At 40.8% G+C, this 22935-nt stretch overlaps 1 protein-coding gene across 1 annotated transcript in view; it reads right to left on the minus strand.

Moving 5' to 3' along the window:
• The window catches only part of LOC122794670 (probable N-acetyltransferase camello), a 180489-nt gene extending 166978 nt beyond the window's left edge, over positions 1-13511 (minus strand). Inside the window, exon 1 of the mRNA XM_044063294.1 lies at positions 13424-13511. The gene's annotated coding sequence lies outside the window, so the exon portion shown is untranslated. The remainder of the gene's footprint in view (positions 1-13423) is intronic.
• Between the last annotated feature and the right edge of the window lie 9424 nt (positions 13512-22935).

The raw sequence follows: 22935 nt of genomic DNA on the forward strand, positions 1-22935 counted from the left end.
AGTAGGAGAGTAGTAGCTGGCCAGCAGGCCGTGTTGGCTTGTAGACCTGAAGGAGGTTTTGGTTTGTGGATCTGAGTGAGCATTTGGGTATGTAGGGTTTTAAGCAGATAGCTAGGGATGGGCAGTCACTAGGCTTATAGATGAGCTTGTGCGCTGTGGTGAGTTGCAGGTAACTTGGGTAGTTCGAGCCAATTTAGGGTAAGGAGGGAGTGACAGTGGTGGGACAAGTTTTTTGAGCTGGTTGAAAATTTGGCAATCTTATGGTAGCAGGATTTCAGTTTGGATCTTAGGCCAAGCGAGAGATTGGTGAAGAGGAGCACCATACATAAGGGAGGAGAGTAGGAAGGTGGATGCTAGGGTTTGACAGGTGGAGGGGCTGAGGAAGCAGTAGTGTCTATAGGGGAAACCTATCTTTTGGTGGGTTTTCTTGACAGTGGAATGGATGTGTATAAAATTTAAGTTCTTCTTCGATGATAATGCAGAGAAGTTTGGTGCTGGGAATGATTTCAAGGGGTGTTTTGGATCTGTATGGAGAAACAGGTTTTATCAATGGAGGAGTTTTTGGTGGGGGAAAAATCATTAGCTTTGTTTCGTTTGCGTTTAGAGCCAAATGGTTGGAATGCATCCATGTTTCTGTATTTAAAGAAAGCAAGCTGGGTTTTGGCTTGTAGTTCAGAGGGAGAGGGGGCAAGCAGATGATTGTAGAGTCATCTGCATACTCAATGACAGATGATTGTGGGATGGATTGGTGAAAGTTGTTTATAAATATCTTAAAAAGTAGAGGGCCAAGAACTGAACCTTGTGGGACACCAGTGGGTGTAGGAAGGAAGGGGGAGGTTGAAGTTTTCCAATGGACTGCTTGTTGGACAAGTAGCTGGAAAACCAGGTTATGGTGCTGGGAGAGAGTTGTAGGGTGGAGAGCTGGAATACAACTAGGGTGTGGGAGACGGTGTCAAAGGCCTTTGACAAATCTAGGAACAGTGTGGAGATGAATTTGCCTAGGTCATGTTTGAGGTTGATGGTTTCAAGAAAGGAAAGAAGGGCAGTCATAGTGCCGTGGCCAAGGTGGAAGCCATGTTGGGTAGGGGAGAGGAGATTGTTTTGGGTTAGGTGTGGCATGAGTTGAGCCTGGATAGATTTTTCTAGTATTTTAGAAAGAGGGGAAAGGACGGCAATAGGCCTGAAGTTGGTGGTATCAGCATTTTTACCACCTTTGTGTAAGGGGATGATACAAGCATGTCACCAGATAGAAGGGACATATGACTATTTTATGGATCTATTTATAAGAATAGAGATGGGATAGGCTATGTTGTCTGCAGATTGTCTGAGGAAGATAGATGGAAGATTGTCGGGTGCATTGTGACAAGGTTTGAGTTGTAGGAGAAACTTTTTTTTATAGTGCTTGTGGGGATGGGAGGAAGGATGAGGAGGAGGGTAGGTGGTTGGGGTGGAAGTGAGGGCTAAAGGGGATGGGGGAGGGAAGGAGGTCACAGCTTAGCTATGCATTCTATGAAGAATGAATTGAACTGGCTGGCGGTTTCAAGGCCTGAGAGTTTGGGGTTTGGGCTAGGGTTTTCCTTTTTGCCAGGCTGCAACAAGGATGATATGGAGTCCCAGATTTTCTTTGGATTTGTTGAGTGCATGGTCTGAAGATTAGAATACTGGGCTTTGTGGTCTTTTTGTGGAGTTACATAATTGTTTGAAGTCTGGGAAGGTGCTGGGATTTTTATGTTTTTGATAGTTTCCATTTTTTGTCCCTTTGTTGCATGGCTAGTTTAGTTTCTTTTGATAACCATGGGAAGGATTGGTTTTGATGCGTTTGGTCTGGGAGGAGGGCTTGCTGGTTAAGAAGGGTTAGGAATAGGTTGTTACCATAGGAGACAGCATCAGCTAGTGGAAGGGTTTTTAAGGGGGATCAGTCAGTGTGCTTTAGGCATTCAGAGAAAGTGAGATGGTTGAAAAAGGAGAGGTTGAGAGTTTGGGTGTAGTGGTGTTTTTGTAGTGGAGATGGGAGACGGTCAGCAAAGGCTGGAAGGTGATCACTGAGTGGGTCAGGTAATGTTCTGGCTTTGGTTATAAGATTAGGGTGAGTTGTTAGGATCCAGTCAATGATGGTTCCAGAGGTACCATCTTTATTTGGTCTGGTTGGAGAGTGTATAAGTTGGGAGAAGTTATAGAGGTTGACTGGGTGGGAAGTGGGCTTCCGAGTCAATAGTGGTCCAGTTGATGTTGGTATCACTGAGTATATAGGTTTCATTTTTTATATTGGAGGAAAACCATGGCAGGATGTTTTCTAGTGTTTTGATGTTTATCACCCAGGGGAATTTAGAGGGCAGTGATACATATGGACTTGTGGTTATTTATTTTTAATAAACCAGTTATAATTTCATCATTGACAAAGGTGGGTTATTGACTTGGAGTAGGGAGTTATGGTATGGTAGGAGGGATAGATTATAGCTACACCACCACCTTTTTGTGGGCTCTGTCATTGCAAATTATTTGGAAACCTGGTGGTAGGAGTTCACTATCTTTTATATAGGATTTCAGCTCTGTTTCAGAAATGGCGGTTATGCCAGGATGGTTATGGAAGAGCCAGGCATGCAGGTTAGGGATTTTGTTTTTAAGGCTTTGTGCATTAAGTGTAGTGAGGTGAAAAGACTTTGATTTTGTAGGTTGAGTGGAGGGTTTGGTGAGATTAGTGTTAGAAATGGTTCCGGGGTTGGGATGGATGTCACCAGCTAGTGAGAGAGAGGTGGTGGAGTAGAAGTGTGAGGTAGTGTGTTGGGCAAGGGTAGATTGGGTTGTGTGAGACTAAAGCTTTTCTAGTAAGATATTTAAGTAGAGTACTGGCGGGGTTGGGAGCACTTTAGGTTTGAATAAATAGGTTGTGTTGGTGGTAAAGAGTTCATGTGAGATGGACGAGTAGGGTGGAAAGTGAGGTAGATGGTAGGATGCAGTGGTGTGTGTATGAGGGTTATGGTTAGAGTTGAGAAAAAGAGTGAGATAGGTGAGACAGGAGACAGAGATTAGTAGGGCAAGTGGGGTTACAGGGAGAGATGCTGTGAAGAGTATTATAGGAGGTGCTGAGGGTTTAGGTGATGTGGATTACAGGTGAGCAAGTATATTGTGATTGGAGTGGTGTTGGGTTGGGAGGAGTCAGGGGATTTATAAAAGTACAGGTAGTGGGGGCAGGGTAGAGGAGCACAGCGAGGCCGAAGGGTGAAGCACAGATACTGATACCTTGCTGGAAATTTCACTTGATGCTTGTTTGTCCACAGAACCTTTTAGCTTTTCTTGGACTGAGTCTCTGGTTGGCTCAGTATGTGGGAGGGGGGTATTACACTGATGGCCCGACTTTTATATACACACACACACACTGAGAATCAGTTTGATTTCCTGATAGTCCGGAAAAAAACCGAAGGGGTGGCAAGCCTAACACACACACACACACAGTAGGAGGAAAAATATGAAAGAGGTAGACAATTGAGCAGGTATTTCAGGAGGAAAAAGTAAGCATAAACAAAGCCACAGACTGTGTAAGGGCAATTAAAGGGTAGGACAGTGCTAGGTTTGCAAGAACCTTTACAGAAGTAAACAGACTATATTTCTATTTACTTCTTGGCCATAATTTTGGTATGGTTGTAATAATGCTTTTAAATACACACAGAGCAGGCAAGGCTATGGTAATTAATTTATTTCACCACTAGATGGTGGTGTTGCCCACAATATAGTCAAGAGTCAGCATGTAAGCAAATGTTTGGTAGTAAGTTAAACACTATATAATAAGAAAGTAACCACGTTTTACTTTGGGGTGGGGGAACAAATATTGACCAGAAAGGAGCAAAATTTCAGTGCAGTTTAACAGTTTGCAACACTCTAAACGCACCCTATAACTGGCAGCACTAGACAGACGTGATGTAGTTAGCAGAGGCAATTAAACAGTTGGAAAGCGAGCAAAGATAATGCATCAAGAGAGCAGAGGTATAACTTAAGTAAGAACAGGTAACACAACCACCATTTCAGCACAAAAATTTATTTATACACCCAGTTTCAAGGGTTCTCTCTCTTAACACGTGATTCAAAGTGACCAGTATATATATATATATATATATATATATATATATTTTTTTTTCAATAATCATTTTTATTGTTTTGCCAAACCATTATACATTTCACACACTATTTACATTATGTACAATATTGCTTCCAATGTTTTAGTTCCATTTTGAATTTCCCTATAATACATTAAGAATAAATATCATTTTAACCAAGTACAGGAAATTAAAATCACAAAAAATTAAACATAAAAGCATCTACAATAGACAATTATAAACCAACTCAAGCCAATAATTTGTATTATTTCTACATTTTCTATCTAATTCAAGAATGTGTTGGTACACATACAGAATGTCCTGACGGAAAGTGGATAGGAACAGCTACGCCAAAATAATATTAAAGGACCAGTATATTTTAAAACTAATCAATAAGTACTTAGTATATAAATAAACAAAAAAAAAATTTTGTGAATCTTTTTTGTGTGCCATGCATTTTGCAAGCCCTTTTTGAAAAAGATGCCTTGCACGGTTTCAAAGTTTGTTTTACTTTTTGCTTCTTTTTTAGCCATGTGAACCTATTTTTTCAGGATGACATGCCAACTTCATCTGAGAATGTGACATACTCAGAATCGTGCACTACACAAATTAAGAACATGGGGACCAAACTCAGGGCTACACTTTACTCCTCTGCATTGAGCTGCCTGATATGATCATTTACACATAACATTTACTCATATAATTCCCCCCAACAGATCATTAAAAGTTGTTTTTCTGCAACAAATAGCTTGCTGGAAATGGTCCGATTCCATTGCTCATACAGTAGCGCTAGAATAGTCTTCCATATTTGTACAAACAGCAGCTGTGTTTTTTGTACTATACCTTTTTATTTCTACTTCCTTATCTCTGTTCCCCTCTTTCCAGTTTGTCTGCCTAAACATCTTGCTTGCATGTGTGAACCAGCCATGTTGCTAATATGTTGCATCTGAAGTGGTACTATAAATTGGGCAATATATAAAAACACCACATCAGACAGGGGATACATTTCCTGTAGCTTTATACTTACTTGAAATAACAGAATGGCGATCTTCAGGTGGAAGCACACCTCTGCATACATATGCGTAGTTTGAAAGACAACCTGCATGTGCTCACTACAGGACTTCTACTGTCACAGTTATAACATGGAATTTCTGTTTTTTCACCTGGACCACTTTTCAGACAGGGATCTGGTTTTGGAAATGGTAGGCAGCATGAGGAAGGATGGAACATCCAAATTAAATGGAAGTTCCATAGCAGGAATTATGCAGTGACAGGACCCAATGAAATTGTCCCATGTATAAAACTGGATTGGATTGGATTAGACAAAAGGAAACATGTTCCTCCATATCATAGGAGTAATTCTTGGAGGTCCTGGCCTGCAGAATGCATCCTCATAACATAGGCCCTAGCATGTCAGCATTCTATTGGATTTTGCCATAGCAGTTGGCAAGGTATACAAATAAAAATAAGTTAGTACCATAACGTTCCTTGTTTGTTGTCCAGTATCTCACCTCCATTCTTGCTAGTTGGGTTTGGAGCCGAATCTTGGCTCTGACTCGTCTGCAGACCAAAGTTCGAGAGCTTCTACTGGCTTGAGGCTATAACCTATCCCATGGTGCTTAGCGGCTGTTCCCCAGATCTCGTTTGAGGGAGAGAACTCCCTATGATATGATTAACATACAGAAAGAGAAAATATATGAAATATATTGCTCATACAGGTAAAAGGAAGGCAAGATCAGTCAGACTATTTGCCAATTGTAAAAATTCCTCTAGATCCTCCAAGAGGGGTGTGGCTGGGTGTGATGCAAAAAAGAAGGTGAGATACTGGACAACAAACATGGAACATTATGGCGAGTACATAACTTCTTTATGCTATGATGTCCTATCTCGCCTTCATTCTTGCTGGTTGGGACAGAGTCTCCAGCACCTTTCTCTTAGGTGGCTCAAGGGAATAAACTCTTCAGGACAGTGGAACCAAAGGATGCCCTGTTCCGGGAGGCCACATCTACTTTGTAATGACAGATAAAGGTGTGAGGATTGACCCATGTAGCAGCAGTACAAATTGAATCCAATGGAAGTCTGGATTGAACGGCAATGGAAGTAGACACGGCTCTAGTTGAATGTCCTTCACTTTCCCTGGCGGTTCTTTATTAAGAGAGTGATAGACATATTTGATAGTCTCAGTAAGCCATTTGGACAAAGTAACTTTTGAGACTGCCTGGCCTTTTTTGTTTCTGAATAGGACACAAACAATTGATCAGATTTTCTCAAATCTTTTGTCCTGTGTAAATAAAAGAACAGTTGTCTATGTGCATCCAATTGCTGACGCTTATATTCTGCCTTGTTGTTATAATTAGGAAAAAACACAAGCAATTCTATAGATTGGTTTAAAATTTGTTTCAGAACAGAATTTTGGTAAGAAGGAGGGATTTGTTCGGAAGGAAACTCTCATTGTGGAAGATCAAATAGGGAGGATGGATGGACAAGACCTGCAACTCTGAAACCCTCTTAGCTGAAGTTAGAGAGTTTTCCAGGATAAAAATTTTAAAGAACAAGAGGATGCTGGTTCGAAGGGGACGAAGAATCAATGCTGATAATACTAAATTTAGATCCCATGGGGGAGGAGGTCTTAACAGGAAAGTACCCCTGAGGAAGGCCTTGTATAACTTGCGGGACGTTACATTGGATCCAAGTTCCCCCACATGATAATTAGATATAGCAGCTAGTTGAAATTTAATAGTTGCCGCCGCTGCTCCTTGATTAAAAATTTCTGTCAGGAATTTCAAAATTGCAGGTATAGAGGCTGTAAAAGATCTAGGTGTTTTTTGTCCGCCCAACAAGAGAACCTCTTCCATTTGCTTGCGTAAAGTTTCCTACTTGTCTTTTTGTGCAGGGAGATCAAAATGTGGCGCACTGCCGGGGATAATTCTGGAAGCCTGGCTAAGATTGAAAGTGGAGAACCAAGCTGTCAGCTTGAGGTTCTGAAGGGCAGGATGGAGCATTCCTGACTGATGCATCAGAAGATCCGGCACTGGGTCCAGGATCAATGGGTCCTCCTGAAGGTGGGGCCAAAGTCTGACAAGGCCAGTACGGCGCGATGAGGATTAACCTGCGACTCAATGACTTGGCTTTCTAAATAACCTTCAGAATCAATGGAAATGGGGGGAAAGCATAAAGAAGTCCCGGGGCCAATCATGGGTGAGTGCATCCCTAAGTGACTCTCCTGGAGGGGAAATGAGGCAAAGTAGTTGCTGCATTTGGCATTGAAGGGAGTGACAAAAAGGTCGCAGCAAGGCTGGCCCCATTTGCAAAAAATTTGATTCACAACTTCCTGATTCAGGGACCACTCATGAGGCATGAGAATAGCTCTGCTTAGCCTGTCTGCTATGATGCTGGATTTCCCTGGGATGTGTGTTACCGTCAGAAAGCATCAAGATGATATCACCCATTGCCAAACTCTCTGGGCCCCTCAACGCGGGAAAGGATCTGGTTCCTCCCTGTTTGATGTACCATACCACCGACATATTGCCTGTTTGAACTGCAATAGTCCCCATGGGAAGAGACTTTTGAAATGCTTGCAACGCCAGAAGCACCACCCTCATCTCCAGGACACTGATGTGCAAATGGTACTCATGATCTTTCAAAACCCCTTGGACCGTCTGTCCCAGATAATGCCCCCCACCCTATCTAGGATGCATGGTTACTGTAGAGACAGGTTAAGTACAAACAGTCTGCCCACTGTTACCAGAGTGGACTGGATCCACTAAAGCAGGTCCCTCTTGCAGGAGTCTGTAATGAGAATCTCATGAGACATGGGTAACTCCTGTATGGACCACTGAGCAAAGAGCAGCCACTGTAATATTTGCATGTGAAGTCATGCCAGGGGGACTAGTGTTATTGTCACTGCCATAGAGCCTAGGACCTTGAGGACAAATCTTGCCTGTACTTTTTTCTTGTTGAGCAAGATAAGCACTTGACTGCATAATGTTTGAATCCTTTCTTGAGGCAGTTTTGCCAAGTGCATTTATAGTAATGCCTAGTTTTGAGAATAGATGGATGGTGTAGTCCTTGGCTTTGATTAGTAGCTGCTTGGTGGTGGCAGTTAGGAGTCAGTCGTCTAAGTATGGAAACACCTGGTATCTTTGACGTTTCAGATGAGCCGTGACTACTGCCATGCATTTGATAAAACACTCTGGGGGCTGTGGTGAGTCCAAAGGGCAGAGTTCTGAACTGGTAATGACTGGCTCCCAGCTGGAAGGGTAGAAATCTTCTGGAGCACCTGTCCATCTTTATGTGGTAGTACACGTCCTGAAGATCTAATGAGCACATCCAATTGTCCCAGAAATGGGAGTATAGACTGCAGTGTTAACATCTTTATGTGGTAGTACACGTCCTGAAGATCTAATGAGCACATCCAATTGTCCCAGAAATGGGAGTATAGACTGCAGTGTTAACATCCAGAACTTTGACTTCTTCACTGGCTTGTTTAGTCTGCTGAGATCCAATGTGAGTCTCCAGTCCCCTGTTGTTTTTGGAACTAAAGTGAGTAAATTCTGGGTCCTAGCTGGACTGCAGGGACTTTTTGGATGACTTTTTTCTAGCAACGTTTGAATTTCTAGTGTTGCTTGATCCCGTTGACCAGGTGGAATGTCTGGAATAAACTTTGATGGATGAGGTGAACAGTGAAAGGGAATGTTGTAACCCCTGGATATAATGGACTGTTACCCATTTGTCTTGAGTCATTCTCAGACAGACTTCTGGGTACAGTGATAGCCTCCCTCTTGACTGCCTCCAGAGGTGGACAGTCGGGCCTCCTTTCAGGATTGCTGGAAGAGCTGACCAGAGAAAGCATCTCTGTCACCCTGGTTCTGCGGACCCCCTCTGCTGCATGGATGGTGTCTTCCTTTATTTCCCCTTCTGCCCCTGGGGAAAGGATCACCACAAGCATCAGATAAGGCTCCTTTGGACTTTCCAGAATCACATCTTTCCACTCTTCAGACCTTTAGAGTAGGGTCTGGTAGGGGCAGAAAAATGGACTCCGATGTTCTGAGTCTTACCATCTTGTTGGCTCCTGGTGGAGGTCTCTCTCACTTTTGGCCCGAACAAGGACAAGCCATCAAGGGGGGCATCAATGAAGAAAAATCTGAAGTGTTCTGCAAATTCGCAAAGGTGCATCCAGGAATGTCTCCAAAAAGCTATTCCTATGCCTGCTGCCCTGCTCGCTCCATCGGCTGCATAGGAAATAAGGCACATGGAGGAATTAGTTATGGAGGTTAATGTTGTAAGTTGTAAGCTGAGAATTAATCTTATCCAATAAATCCTGGGCTGTAGCACCTTGTAGGGCATCTCCCATCTCTTTTAGGAAATACCTCTGAAGTCAGGTGAAATGTGATAAATAATTCAGTGACCACAAAGTAAAGGCCGCTGAAGAGAAAGTAGGCATCCCGTGAGACTCCTTGTTTGGTGGCTGGACAGATGCAGAAGTTTCAGCTAACTCCTCACCACCATCGCATCTACTGGAACTCCCTTAGTTAGATACTGTCTGCCCTCTGGGGCCATAATAAATTTATTTGGCCTCCACAGAATGGGGTCCACTGATTCTGGAGAGTCCCACACCTTTCAATTAACTACACCCAGGAGAGGGTAGAAACATGGAGACACCCAAGAGGTGGAGGGGCGAGAGCCAAAAGGCCTCCAGGTATACAGACTTGTCTTCAGAAGGAAAAAGGGACTTCCAGCCACCCCTCTGCTTAAGGATCTCCAGGATGTCTGAAAAAGAGACATCCTCAGAGGGTGACCATGGGGACCCTTCTGAATCCTCCAAGTCAGTATCAGAAGTGATAATACTCAGGGGAGTCTATGTGCTTCCTCTTGCACTGTCTCTTCCGAGGGAGCACCTCAGGGGGATGTAGCGGGGAGGTATCAGAAGAGGAGGTTCCACCCATTGGAGTTTCCTGGGTCACTGACTCTACTCTGGGGGTGATGGAGGGATGATGAAGAGGTGGACACTGGCCCTTTATGGGGAAGAGAGGCTAGAGCCAAACATGGAGCAGACTCAGTGAAGAGCACACTCTGCATCACTACAAAGGCACCGTGATCCTGGGCCAGCAGAGACTCCATCCCGAGGGGCTGGGAGATCTCTCCAGCTCCAAGGCTGATGTGGGACCCAAACTCACCTGAGCCAAAGCACTGAGTGGGAGAGTCAGTTCCGACTCGGAGTATCGATCCCCAGATCCCTCGATGGAAGACAACATCGACAGGATAGGAGCAGATGTTGCAGCAGAGATATCAGGAGTGATTACTGGCTCCGCAGGTTCCAGCAAAATGACTTCCATACTCTCTGGCTCCGAACTTGTCCGAGTCGGAGGAGGAATCGACGTTATCCGAGGTACAGTTGTTGGCTCCATGATCTGATGGGCTGGGCTCGAGAGAATTTCTGCTAGGGCCCAGGTCTGGAGCAACCTCTTCACAACCTGCTCCACATCATCCAATAATCTGGATGATTGAGAGGAATGGCTTGATGATTTGAGGCTACCTGCCACAGACTGTAGCAAAGGAGATTGCAGCACCGAATGAACAGGTTCCAAGGATGGTGACAGATTCTTTTTTCAGCTCTGCAATGTTTCTGAGGAGACAAAATGGAAACGAGAGAGGACCAGATTTGTCGGAACCGATAACTTTCAGATCCGAGAATGCTGCATCTTTAAACTGTTTAACAGCTCAGACACAGGAGCTGACAAAGCAGCTTTTTTAGATATCCAGTTCTGAGGTCCAATTACTTTCTGCAACTTTCAACAAGCCCCATAAAATGAGCTCATTTTTTCTCTCCTGTAAGGCCCTTGTACTGAAGTTATGACAAATGGAGCAGAAGTCTTGCAGATGTTCTGGTCCTAGACAGCAGACAACTTGTTTGTCTGTTATAGGCATTTTCTGAGTGCATGAATCACTTTTTAAATCCAGATTGTTTATGCTCCTTAACAGATTCTTTAGACAGGTTTATTTGTGAAAAAACTAACACAAAAGTAAATTTTACCTACTATAAAAGGTAGAAGAAAGATCGAAAAGGCTTTTTTTTTTCTTTTTTAATACAAGAAAAAATGGAAAGGACAGGAAGGAGGAGAAATCTCTAAATTAAACGACAATCTCCTCCAACCAAAGGAGATGCCACTAATTTAAAACGGTGACTCCTTAAGGAAAGAAGGTGAAAGAATCCTCTTAACTGAAACGGATTCTTTAACTAGATAAGGGGAAGAGAGAAAAACAAGGCCCAAAAGGCCAACCAGAAGGAAAATATATCCAAGAATAATACAATCACACAAAAAGGCACTATATTATAACTGGGAATGGTAAACTAAGAAGAAATAGTAGTATGTTTTAGGAAAAATTATACAAAAAACAGGAGTATAATACTAAATTTTACTAGCCTGAGCCAGAGAAGACAATCCCAAAGCTTCAAGCAGCAAACGAGATCTGGGGAACAGCCGCTAAGCACCATGTGTTAGGTTATAACCTCAAGCCAGTAGAAGCTCTCGAGCTTTGGTATACGGCTGAGTCTGAGCCGAATCTTGGCTCAGAACCCAACCAGCAAGAATGAAGGTGAGATAGGACAACATAACATTCAGTGTAGTTACTGGACCTCAAGAACGCACATAATGTTCTGGAAGACAGTATAGCTGGGTTATCAAAATCTTAAAACAGCAGCATCAAGTACTGTTAGTAAGAAACATATGCTTTTACTAAGGGACGGTCTACTTTTCAAAAAGTTAACAGAAAGTAAAACATCAGGAATTACAACAAACTAGAGGGAAGTGGGACAGAATTGTTCAATTCAGCTAGGATGAAATGTCCTGAAGGGCAATACTGTTACACTCTGGTTCAAAATAAGTAAAGACAAATAGAATTCCATTTTTGCTTACAAATGTAGCTGGTCTACCTGGACAGAGTTAAATAGTTAATCTAAGCCAGCCATGAAAATATGTTGTTTCATCCGATTTTGGTGAGACTGATTCAGTAAGACCTCTATTAAAGCAGGATTCTTTTAAAACATAGCTGGCACCACACTTTACATCCATGAACTCTGTCCTAAGACTAAGCAATTGCACTGTAATAATTCAAGATAGCTGAAAATGTGATTCCACTATCAAATACTTTAACCAGGGTTTATGACACGTAACTTTAATAACCTAGAACCTTTCTTTCCTGGTGGCTGTAGTACACGACGCACCTAAAATTTTGCCGACTATTTTTACTACAAGGAGGCAAACCGTAAACGTTACTTTGCAAGTGAAGCGAGAGGGCCGACTGCCGGAGGGGACTAATTAATTAGGGGGTTTCGAAGGGCCGACTGCCGGGAACTAATTAATTAGGGGGTTTCGAAGGGCCGACTGCCGGGGAACTAATTAATTAGGGGGTTTCGAAGGGCCGACTGCTGGGGGACTAATTAATTAGGGGGTTTCGAAGGGCCGACTGCCAGGGGACTAATTAATTAGGGGGTTTGGAAGGGCGCTGACTGGTGAAGGATTCACAGCTTGAACCTTCCTAAATCACTGCCTGTAGCGGTAAAAGCACTTTGCCATTTTGTGGGTTTCAGCCAGGAATTGTTGCAAGGAGCACATTGATACAATGTAGCAGCTCAACAAACCTCTTTGTTACGGTTACTGTAGCAAGGAGGGGCGCATTCCAACAAAGTATGAATGCAATTTCTTCCTGCTTTTTTTCCTCAAACCGAGGACTGTTTTGTCAATGTTGGTATTCGACTGGGGGGGGGGGGGGGCAATTGGGTATTAACTCGGTCGCCAATTAGGGGATTAACTCGGTCGCCAGATAACATTGCTACAAAAAAGCATTTCAAAATAGCTCCTTAGCAGTTATTTCCAAACGGACAAAGCTTTTTCCACTTTATCTGTTATTACAACAACGTAGGCCTGTACTCATTAGCATTCTATACTAGAAATCAGATCCCCATCCCATATGCAATAAAAAATATAATATTTAGATAGTAAATAGGCTGCAAGTTGCCACGCCCTACTTTTCAAATATATTTTTCAGAACATTAACACATTAGTAATGCGTCAGACTAACTTCTTGGCATACTCCAAAAAGTGAAAATATGCCCTTTCTGAGTCTACACAAACAACTCTGGATTGCTTTGTCGTTGAACTGAGAGGCTGGAAGTAAGTCCCGGGACTGCCAGAAATGAAGAGTTTGCCATTCCAATGAGAACCAAGAAAGGCTACTTAAAAATGTATAGTACAAGCCGTAAAAAAAGCACAACACGAAATCCAGATACTTCAAATATAAAATTGGTAAAAGAAAAGTATTACACAACTTACCAAACAACAAGCTGCTTTTGAAAAATCAATTATGCAAAGTGTGCAACCGCCTTTAATTTACAGTAATTAATTATGTGGTTATACAAAACTGATGACATCACATATATCACATGATAGCAATAAAGTCTGCCTTAAAATTCCTGGAGAAATGTTTACATTCCTGCAAGCTGCCAAATTTTCGTAGAATGTCCAGATTTTTGACTCATATTTTTGCTCTGTACCTCAAAAAAATTGGGGTTTTCCGGAAAAGTCACTGGGTTTATCCGAGGACTGAAGTCATGAAATAAAGACATACAGTTGAGTTTCAGACTTCAAATTTATTTAATTATTTTATTTTTTTACATTTGTTTGGGAGAGAGGAACTGGGCAAGAAGGCCATTTTCAGCGGAGGCCCGGGGAGAAAAGCTCAGCAAAGATTATACCAGTAGCTGTATTAAAACGCAGGTACTTTAAATACAGAAGAAAAACAATTTCAGCATTTAATAGACATGCAATAAAGTACATGAACGTTTAAGTGCAGTTGGATGGTACAGACAAGTACTTGGTAACAGTTAATATAGTGGTTTGTACATACAGCAAAACACGTTGAGTACAGAACAAAAGAAAGGAGGTGATGTATGTTTACTCGGTTAAGCTACATTTGTTTGTGTCTTTCGACTTTTACCGGTTAGGGGTCGCCACCGCGGAACTCAGGTCCGCTAATGATTGGCAGTTGATTTTTACGTGCCGAGTTACCAGCCCTGACGCAAACCTTCAACGAAGGTACGCCCATTCACGCATGTCTCCACGCAGAAGACGCGCTAGCTGAGAATCAAACCGGACAGCGTCTTATTGTGAGGCGAAAACGCTACTGATTTAAATGTATCCAATTTGCTTACAGTAGCAAATGCATGCAGTATATATATAAGAAACAGTAAGCTGTAGGTATATATGGTTCAGCAGTATCAGTTGGTGGACTTTACTATATAATGATGGGGATAGTGACTAGGTATAGCTGAATATGTTGTAGATTTGTTTTTGGGAGCTATCCAGGTTCTATACAGCTACAGATGCACGACTTATGTAAATGGGATCGGAGGAGTTTTTTTTTTTTTGAAGTTCGTTTTATTTTCAGTGGTCCTGATTTCCAGGGGGATGCTATTCCATGTTTTAGCGATAAAGCAGGTGTAGAGGGAGTCCCCTGAGCTATTCTTGCTTTTGGTTACATCGGCTAATGCTTGGTTTGTAGATCTTAGTGTGCGTCTATTGGAGTAGGTCTTCAGCAGGCCTTGTAATGCACAAGTTTATTTTTGGAATTATGTAGGATTTGGTGGGCTATTGTCAGTTGGTTTGAGAAGGTTTGCTTGAGTGCTAGGCAGTGATGTGTACTATAAGGTGACTCTGTAGCAAACTATTGTAACAACTCTTTAGCTTGGTTAAGTCTGATTTATTTGAATAGATGAGTATAGGGGAGGCATATCTAGTGATGGTGCGCTTACTGTTGTTGGTGAGGTACTTTTTGCATCTATATAGGGTTCCGAGTTTTTTTATGGACTTGTTATGGTATGTGAGATATGCAAATTAGATTTCATATTGTGATCTATGATGCCTCCTAGCAGCTTGGTATGCGAGACAGGTGTGATTGGGGTGTTGTTAGCTGAGTATATTGTGGATGGATGACTGGGGAATATGGCTTCTGCAGGATGGAATTTCATTAACTGTTATTTTTTTTTTTTTTGATTGGGGGTAGTATTAGTTGAGAGTTATTTAGCCAGGTTTCGACAGAGGCAAAGGATTCTTGTGTTGACTTCGGGGAGAGATGTGGCATTGATGAGGCATTGATTTAGTGCAGATATAAAGTCTTGAGCTTTGAAATGTTTTGTATATCGAATTTCCTTGAAAATGGACTATTTAATTGGGTTAGTATGGTGCCTTAGTGTGAAGGTGGGGAAAGGATCACTGAGGGTATCTGGGAGGAGACCAGAGAGGTATGATTCTGTTGGCTGATTTAGTGAGTATCCTCTTTTGATGTTTTATCTATTCAGGTTGGGGTTTTGATTAATTGATTGAAACCATGTAGGTTTATGTCGTTATTGGTGTGGGGGGGCGTCGCAGGCACTCCAGCTGATGTTAAAGTCACCCGTTATGATAGTTTCTTGGGGGATGTTTTGGGATGCCCAGTTTAGGAGGGTTTCAACTATGTTAGTATTGTTACCGGGGGGTATGTAGATACCGATTAAATTGCTTTATGGAGTTGATTATTTGTTTGGTGAATATTGTTTCTGCATCAGTGAGTTTTATTGGGTGGTTATCTATCATATCAATAGGATGTTTTATGGTTTTAGCCATGTCTCTGTGAGAAAAACTATGTCAGGAGAGTATAGGGCCAGTGTGGCATGTAGTTTTGATATTTTATTCAGTATGCTTCTTATGTTGATGGGTATTAGGAGGTCTGAGGGTTTTCTGGGGAAATTGAGAATGTTTTGTGGCTGGTTGTTGGGGGTGGTCTTGTTGTTAATAGGGCCGGGATTTGGGTGGATGTCACCACCTAGTATGATTTGAGATGCTATTTGAATTATAGTTCTTATGTATTTTGATATGAAATTGTGGTATTTTGTTGATAGGGGTATTCTGAATGGTGGTGCAAGGTTGAAATGTGAGAGGCTGTAAATAGATGGGGGTATTAGTAGTAAAGGTGTGTGATTGGGTAAGTGGGGTATTTTATTGAGGACTTGCGGCTATTTAAGTGATGGTAAGAGGTTATGTGTGCCATAATAATGAGGGTAGTAACTATTATACAGGGTGGGCATAGCATTTTGTCTTGGACAGAGGAGAGGTAGATAGACTGGTCCTTTCTCGTTATGTCATTGTGGAGTATACTGGGTTGGATAGGGTTTGCTACATTTTGTTTGTGGTTGCTGCCTAAAGTGCAGGAACAGTGTGTACAGGCTTTGATTGCGATTTTGACAATATATCCCAATATAAATCCCTCAAACATGTATGTTAACACAAACCCTGTAACTTTAGCAAGTTTCTAAGTTTATAACATTACTATTTAAAATCTGCCCCTATTTTTGAGCCTTTGTCCTTCCATTTGGTCAGGCTTTGTCCAGATTTCTTGCACTAAGAGGTTGAGAGGTATTAAGCACACATTTCACATTTGTGCATTACACTCGCATGCTTTTGCCTTTTCACAAAATAAGTATCCTTTAAACAACCACATAGGTATGTCCCCAGCTGAGTCGGACATTGGTCAGATTTAATCAGAGCCCTACCCAGGTAACCAAATCCAAATAAGTAAATATATAAATAAATAAATAAATAAAATTAAATAAACCCAGTCTTGGTAACATACAGCTGTCCAGATTTTTGCAGAATGTTCAGATTTCTGCCACATGTTTTTCATCTGTTACTGATAAAATTTGTGGGGTTTTTTCCTGCCAAATTACTGGGATGATGTCAGAATTGAAGTTACTAAATAAGAGACTGGCATACTGGTTAAGGTGTTTACCTTACAGACACAAAGTGCAGGCTTTGATTCTCAGGGGGGATAACTGGCTAGGCTCAAATTGGCCCACCAGGGTAGTTAGACTTGTACTAATCTATGAACCTATGGATTACATATATTTGAGTTTCAGACTTCATATTCTTCAAAAAAATGTGTGTTAACACAACCTCGATATTCTAGCACATTTCTAAATTTAAAGGAGCAATATTTAAATCTATACCTATTTTGGGTCTGTTATCCCTCCATTATGTCAGGCTTTGTCCAGATTTCTTTTATTAAGCGGATGAGAACTATGCTTAACTAGCACATTTATTCATTGTAGTGATGCACTACTTAACATAGAATAACAAAAACAGTTACTTACAAATGTAACTATAGTTCATGTATATATTATCAACTTTTTATTGGGATTTTAATACATTCAAGATGTGTATGATATATTGTATATGGCAACACACACACACACACCTGCGTGTGTGTGTGTGTGTGTGTGTGTGTGTGTGTGTGTGTGTGAATGAGTGTAAATATATATATATATATATATATATATAGGTTTACTATCATAAATTCGAAAATCAGAAAAAAATGTGTCTGCATTTTCAAATTTATACATCGGAAATGAACATTTCCAAATTAACCTAAAGTCGAAAACAGCTGTGTATTGTCGAAAATGTCGCTCGCGACATTTACGGCAATACACAGCACTCCCACCCGTCCCATAACTACCTACCTACCTAGCCTAAACTCACAGTTATGCAGGGACAAGCCCCTGCACCTGTGGGGCTGCGCCCCCCACACCCCCCCTACCTTAATATTCCAACTCCGAGATCGCACTACAGTGAGGAAAGGGATGTATTTCCCTAACCGCACTGCATCATGATCCTCACATGAGCGAACGTTAGAATTGCGTATGCACAGTCCATTCACAATGGTAATGTTCCCTCACATCACCTGCCGAAATATGATGTATTCGAACATCTGTTGTTCGAATACTTCATAACGTGCTGCGTCGGCATTGTGATAGTAAACCATATATATATATATATGTCTACTTTACATGGTCGACAGTTCAGAAAGTCGACTTTCATATGGCCGAGACCATATGATCGACTTTCAGAATGCCAACTATGTAAAGTAAACATAAACACACAACAAACACCTTAAATTGTTTGCAGGGGGTCTCTGCCCCCTGCATCCCCCGTGGGGGGCTCAGCCCCCCACACCCCCAGTAATTTAAATATATCAACTCCGAGATCACACTACAGTGTGGAAGTGAGAAATGTTCCCATTCTGCACTGTGCGGGGATAGCAGTTCCCCATGGTTAGCTTTTCAAAAGTTGATCATATGGTCTCGGCCATATGAAAGTCAACTTTATGAAAAGTCAACTATGCGAAGAGGACCCTATATATATATATATATATATATATATATATATATATATATATATATATATATGTATGGAGTCACTTTATAATTTTGAAATACCGAATTTCAGTATTTCGAAATCATAAAGTCGAACGTCCAGAATCCAGACAGCACACAATCACGAAAAGCAATCACGAACACATACAAACCATACACCACACAGCACATCCATCGTCCAATCCACACTACAACAAAAACACACACAAACACAAAAACACAAACAAATGTACTGCACCTCCACGCACCCCGTACTTGTTTATACTAACTCCGAGATCGCACAAACAGACACAAAAAGGAAACACACCCACACATTTCACAGTCCCTCACACACACATAAACATCACACATATACATACATCCACACATTCAGACACACTCAAACTCCCACACAAAACCCTTACAAAACACTCACTTACCTTCAATTGTACCTACATCCATACACGATACACTCCCAACACCGTGCACCACGTACCATAAGCTCTAACCGCGAATTTGAGATATTCAAATTCACGATTATGCACTTGCACCATGTACCATAAGCTCTAACCGCGAATTTGAGATATTCAAATTCACGATTATGCACTTTCATGATTTTCAGTTTTCGATTTTATGATTTCGAAATACTGAAATTTGGTATTTCGGTATTTTGAAATTATAAAGTGAACCCATATAAATATATATAGATATATATATATATATATATATATATATATATATATATATATACATATATATATACATACATATATATATATATATATATATATATATATATATATATATATATATATATATATATGCATGTAGTATATATCTTCATAGACTGTGCACACAAAAATACACACTCAAATTACACAAAATATTATGCCTAAATAAATTAACACAGATATAAACTTTTCAAAATTAGAATGTGACAAGAAAAAATAAATTAATAAAAAAATCAGTCGCAGTAATCCAGTCAGAAAACGGTGCTTTTGCTAAAGGGACCCCATTCTAAATATCTAAACTGAAACTGACTAAACAAACTAAACACACAACTGACCTATAAAAGTAAGATACTTGAACATAACTCTTACTTCCTTACAGCTATGATAGTACAAATTTGCCTTGGAAGTACAGTAGAAAATAAATCAGAGCTTAGCCCAATCATAAAAACCTCACAAAACTATGTAAAGATTCATTACACAATTAACATTTAATAAGCACTGTACACAATTACCACATACCTTGGAAATGAAAAGGAAACAGTAATTTAAAGCAAAAATAAGGTCAAAACATATAGAATATGTAGGGGGTTTGATTTGTGTGAAACATGAAAAATCATTTACTGCGGGATTAGGGGACTTAACTTTCATGACTTGTGGTTTTGTCACTGGTAGGCGGTACATAGGTTTGATAGTCAAGCTTATGACCGACCATATATCTAGAGAAAGATCGACCCTGGGATGCCAACAACTTTGAACCACAGAAAACAGGAGTCCTAGGAGAATCCATCTGGAAAATCACGGAGCCATGCCAAATGTTGTAAAAATTGATTTATCAGTTAAATCCAGTTTCAGCATTATCGGTATCTCTTCCCAGACTACTTGCTTCAGGAACTCAAGTACCCTATATGATTTCAATCTGATTTTTTTCCCCAAGAACTGTTTGTATGTGATATTTAGTAAGCTTTGAACATTTTTTGTTCCTAAGTAGAAAGTCCTGCTTTTCTTGATTTGGGGTTTAGAAAGAATGTCATCCATTGTTACTTTCAGTATGGTTATCATCCTTTTTTCTTCCTCATGGTCCCTATCTTCTGTTGTCACATTCATTGTAGCAACTTGTACTTCTCTCCAAGATTTTAAGATAATTACATGGTATATTTTCCTCAGTGAATCTCTTCCCCACTTGTCTAACTTTGTAGTTTATTTCATTCATTGTCATTTACTTTGAACTAACATTTCCGTTTGGCCAGGAACATATTCCGTGTTTTCAGAATCAGAACTAGAACTTGGTCCTGTCCCTGGAATTCCCTGTTCTGGACATTCCTATTATATAGTCCCTGTTGGCTGCCCTGTGCACTCCTCATATGTTCCTGCATAATTTGTATTATTACCTTTAGTCTATCATGCGCTAATGTGCTCTTGAATGGAGTTCTGTCCTCCTACAATGTCTCTTTGACTACATCCACTAGCTCCTTAGGGTGCCTATGATAAAAGAGATGAAAGTGACTACAATATGTAGAGGCCTGGGTGCCTCTCAAATGTCAAACAAAAGGCCTAATAAGAGATGATCCCCAGTTCCTTCCATTTTTGTCTGTGACTTTCCATTTAAGGTTCTATTAAAGCAGTCTACACAGCCAGTAATATGGAATGACAGATTGGATGTTCCAAGATGCTATACTTTGTAGTAACAGAGGTAGCACATGGTATTAACATAAAGACGCAAACCTTAGTCTGTTAACTCATTATATCCGTGTGACACCTCCAGGTGCATCTGCAGTTAACTCCTACTGACACCTCTAGGTGTCACATATTGCTTGTTCATATTTGCATCAATAATTCCAAACCCATGCTATGTACAAGGTTTTAAAAAAAATCATCTTAAAGCTTACACAATGGCAAACTCAACTGCATTAATGTTTGACCTCTGTCTAGTGCAAGTAAATATATATTAACTGTTGTTTTTATTACATTAATTTATATAGATATAATTTTCACATTTTTCTAATTATGTCAACAACCAAGTAATACAGACAGAACTCCTTGGCCTCATATGAAAGCTCTCAGCCAGATAAACAAATTGCTGCTGTAACAGTATGTGTGTAACTTGAGTGGTCGCTGAGATATTGTAAGATGTTTACAAAATATTACAAATGCAATTGTTACTTTGTTTACTGTGACGCATAAAATTCTGTTTATGACCTAGAACCTAAAGAATACTACCACTATAAAAATAGTTTGTGCCGCAGAGTTTGCCATGTATACTTCATCATAACCCTATGGTTCCGGAGATATGAATATTTGTTTGAAATGTCAGGACATAATTTGATTCTGTTGGAAGTTACAGTGCAAACTTCCTGAGCTCCATTGAAATGAATGAGTTAGTATGCCTTTTGCATCCCTAATCTTGAGAGGAGCAACACACATTTTTATTTCACTGTGGCTTTAAAGTTAACTTTTCTATGATGAACTTCTGGGAATTTAGTATTGTATTCTAAAGCTACTAATAAGTATTGGAACCTATTGTTGGAGCTCATTAGATGCCCAAAATGTTCATAACAATCCTTTTCAAAGGAACTTTGATTATAAGCATCTATATACTGGGGTTCCTGAAGTTTGGGTTTGAGACTACTTTTTGACATTCTAAACAGCTAGTGAAAAAATTTTCAATTTCTTTCAGGGCATCTGGCCAATAGAACCTTGCTAGGACCCATCCTTTGGTTTTATCCATGCACCCAAGTGACCACCTAATATGTGGCTATGCTCCAACTTCATTACAAAGTTATGATGAGGGTCAGTTTTCTCATCTCTCCCCAGCTAAATAACAACATATCTCTTGTATGCATTGCATTTTCCCCACTTACTTTTGTAATAATCCAGTTAAGGTCCAGTTTAAATTGACATGCTTCTACATACTCATACCATCAGAATACATGCTCCCATATACCTCTCTCTCATAGGTTCACAGCTTCATAGGTTGGTACTAGGCTATCGGCCCTAGGGCCTATACAAGCCTAGCCATAACAAGTCCCTGGATATTTCTTCCCACACGATTTACTTCCCTGGGCCCCTGTCTAGCAGGGCGACTGACGTGATCCCCTGGATGAATTTCCTATCTCTCATCCAATCATCAGGATTCCTTTTGAAGTGGGCCAAAGAGGCGCTCAGCTTGACATGTATGGGAAGTCTATTCCAGAGTATGGGGAGTCTCTGGGTCAGGAACCTATCTCTCCAGCATGTTTTATTCATTGTGATGACAAGGTTTAGATCCCTGGAGCATGTGGGTCTGAGGGATTGGGATTTCTTTAAGTGTAGCATGTCCAACAGCACTGGGTTTGACATGGCTTTGTATGTTAAGCAGAGACCGGCTCTGAGTAGGTGATATGTGATAGAGTATAGCTGGAGATTTTTTGGATGTTCAGCATAGGGCATCTGCTTTAAGCCTGTGATTCTTTTAGTGAGGTATTTATGTGGCCTTCCCAGTTGTTGCAGATGTCTTGTGAGGTACATACCAAATGGGGAGTTGTACCCTATAATGGGTCTAATGAGGGATGAGTACAGTGGGACAATGATCTCCTTTTTTCTGGATGAAAAGCCCTTAGTGATGAGGTGTGCCACATAGAAGGATTTTCTGACTGTTGTGGCTATGTGGTTATCAAAGGTGAGACCACTGTCCATCTGTGTCCCTAAGTCCCTTATCACACTTTCGATGTATAGTGTACTGCCACTTATGTGGTAATTCATGGGTACATATCTTGGCATTGAGTGTGAGCCCATGGCTCTGACACCAAGCATCTGTTTCTGTAAGGCCCTTTTGTAGAATATCCACATCATTTGGGGATTCAATAATGGCTCCCAGTTTGCAGTCATCTGTGAACTTTGTTAGCCAGAGTCCCTT

This window comes from Protopterus annectens, chromosome 2.part1, assembly GCF_019279795.1.
Source record: "Protopterus annectens isolate FY-2018-M chromosome 2.part1, PAN1.0, whole genome shotgun sequence".
Classification (NCBI taxonomy): Eukaryota; Metazoa; Chordata; order Ceratodontiformes; family Protopteridae; genus Protopterus; species Protopterus annectens.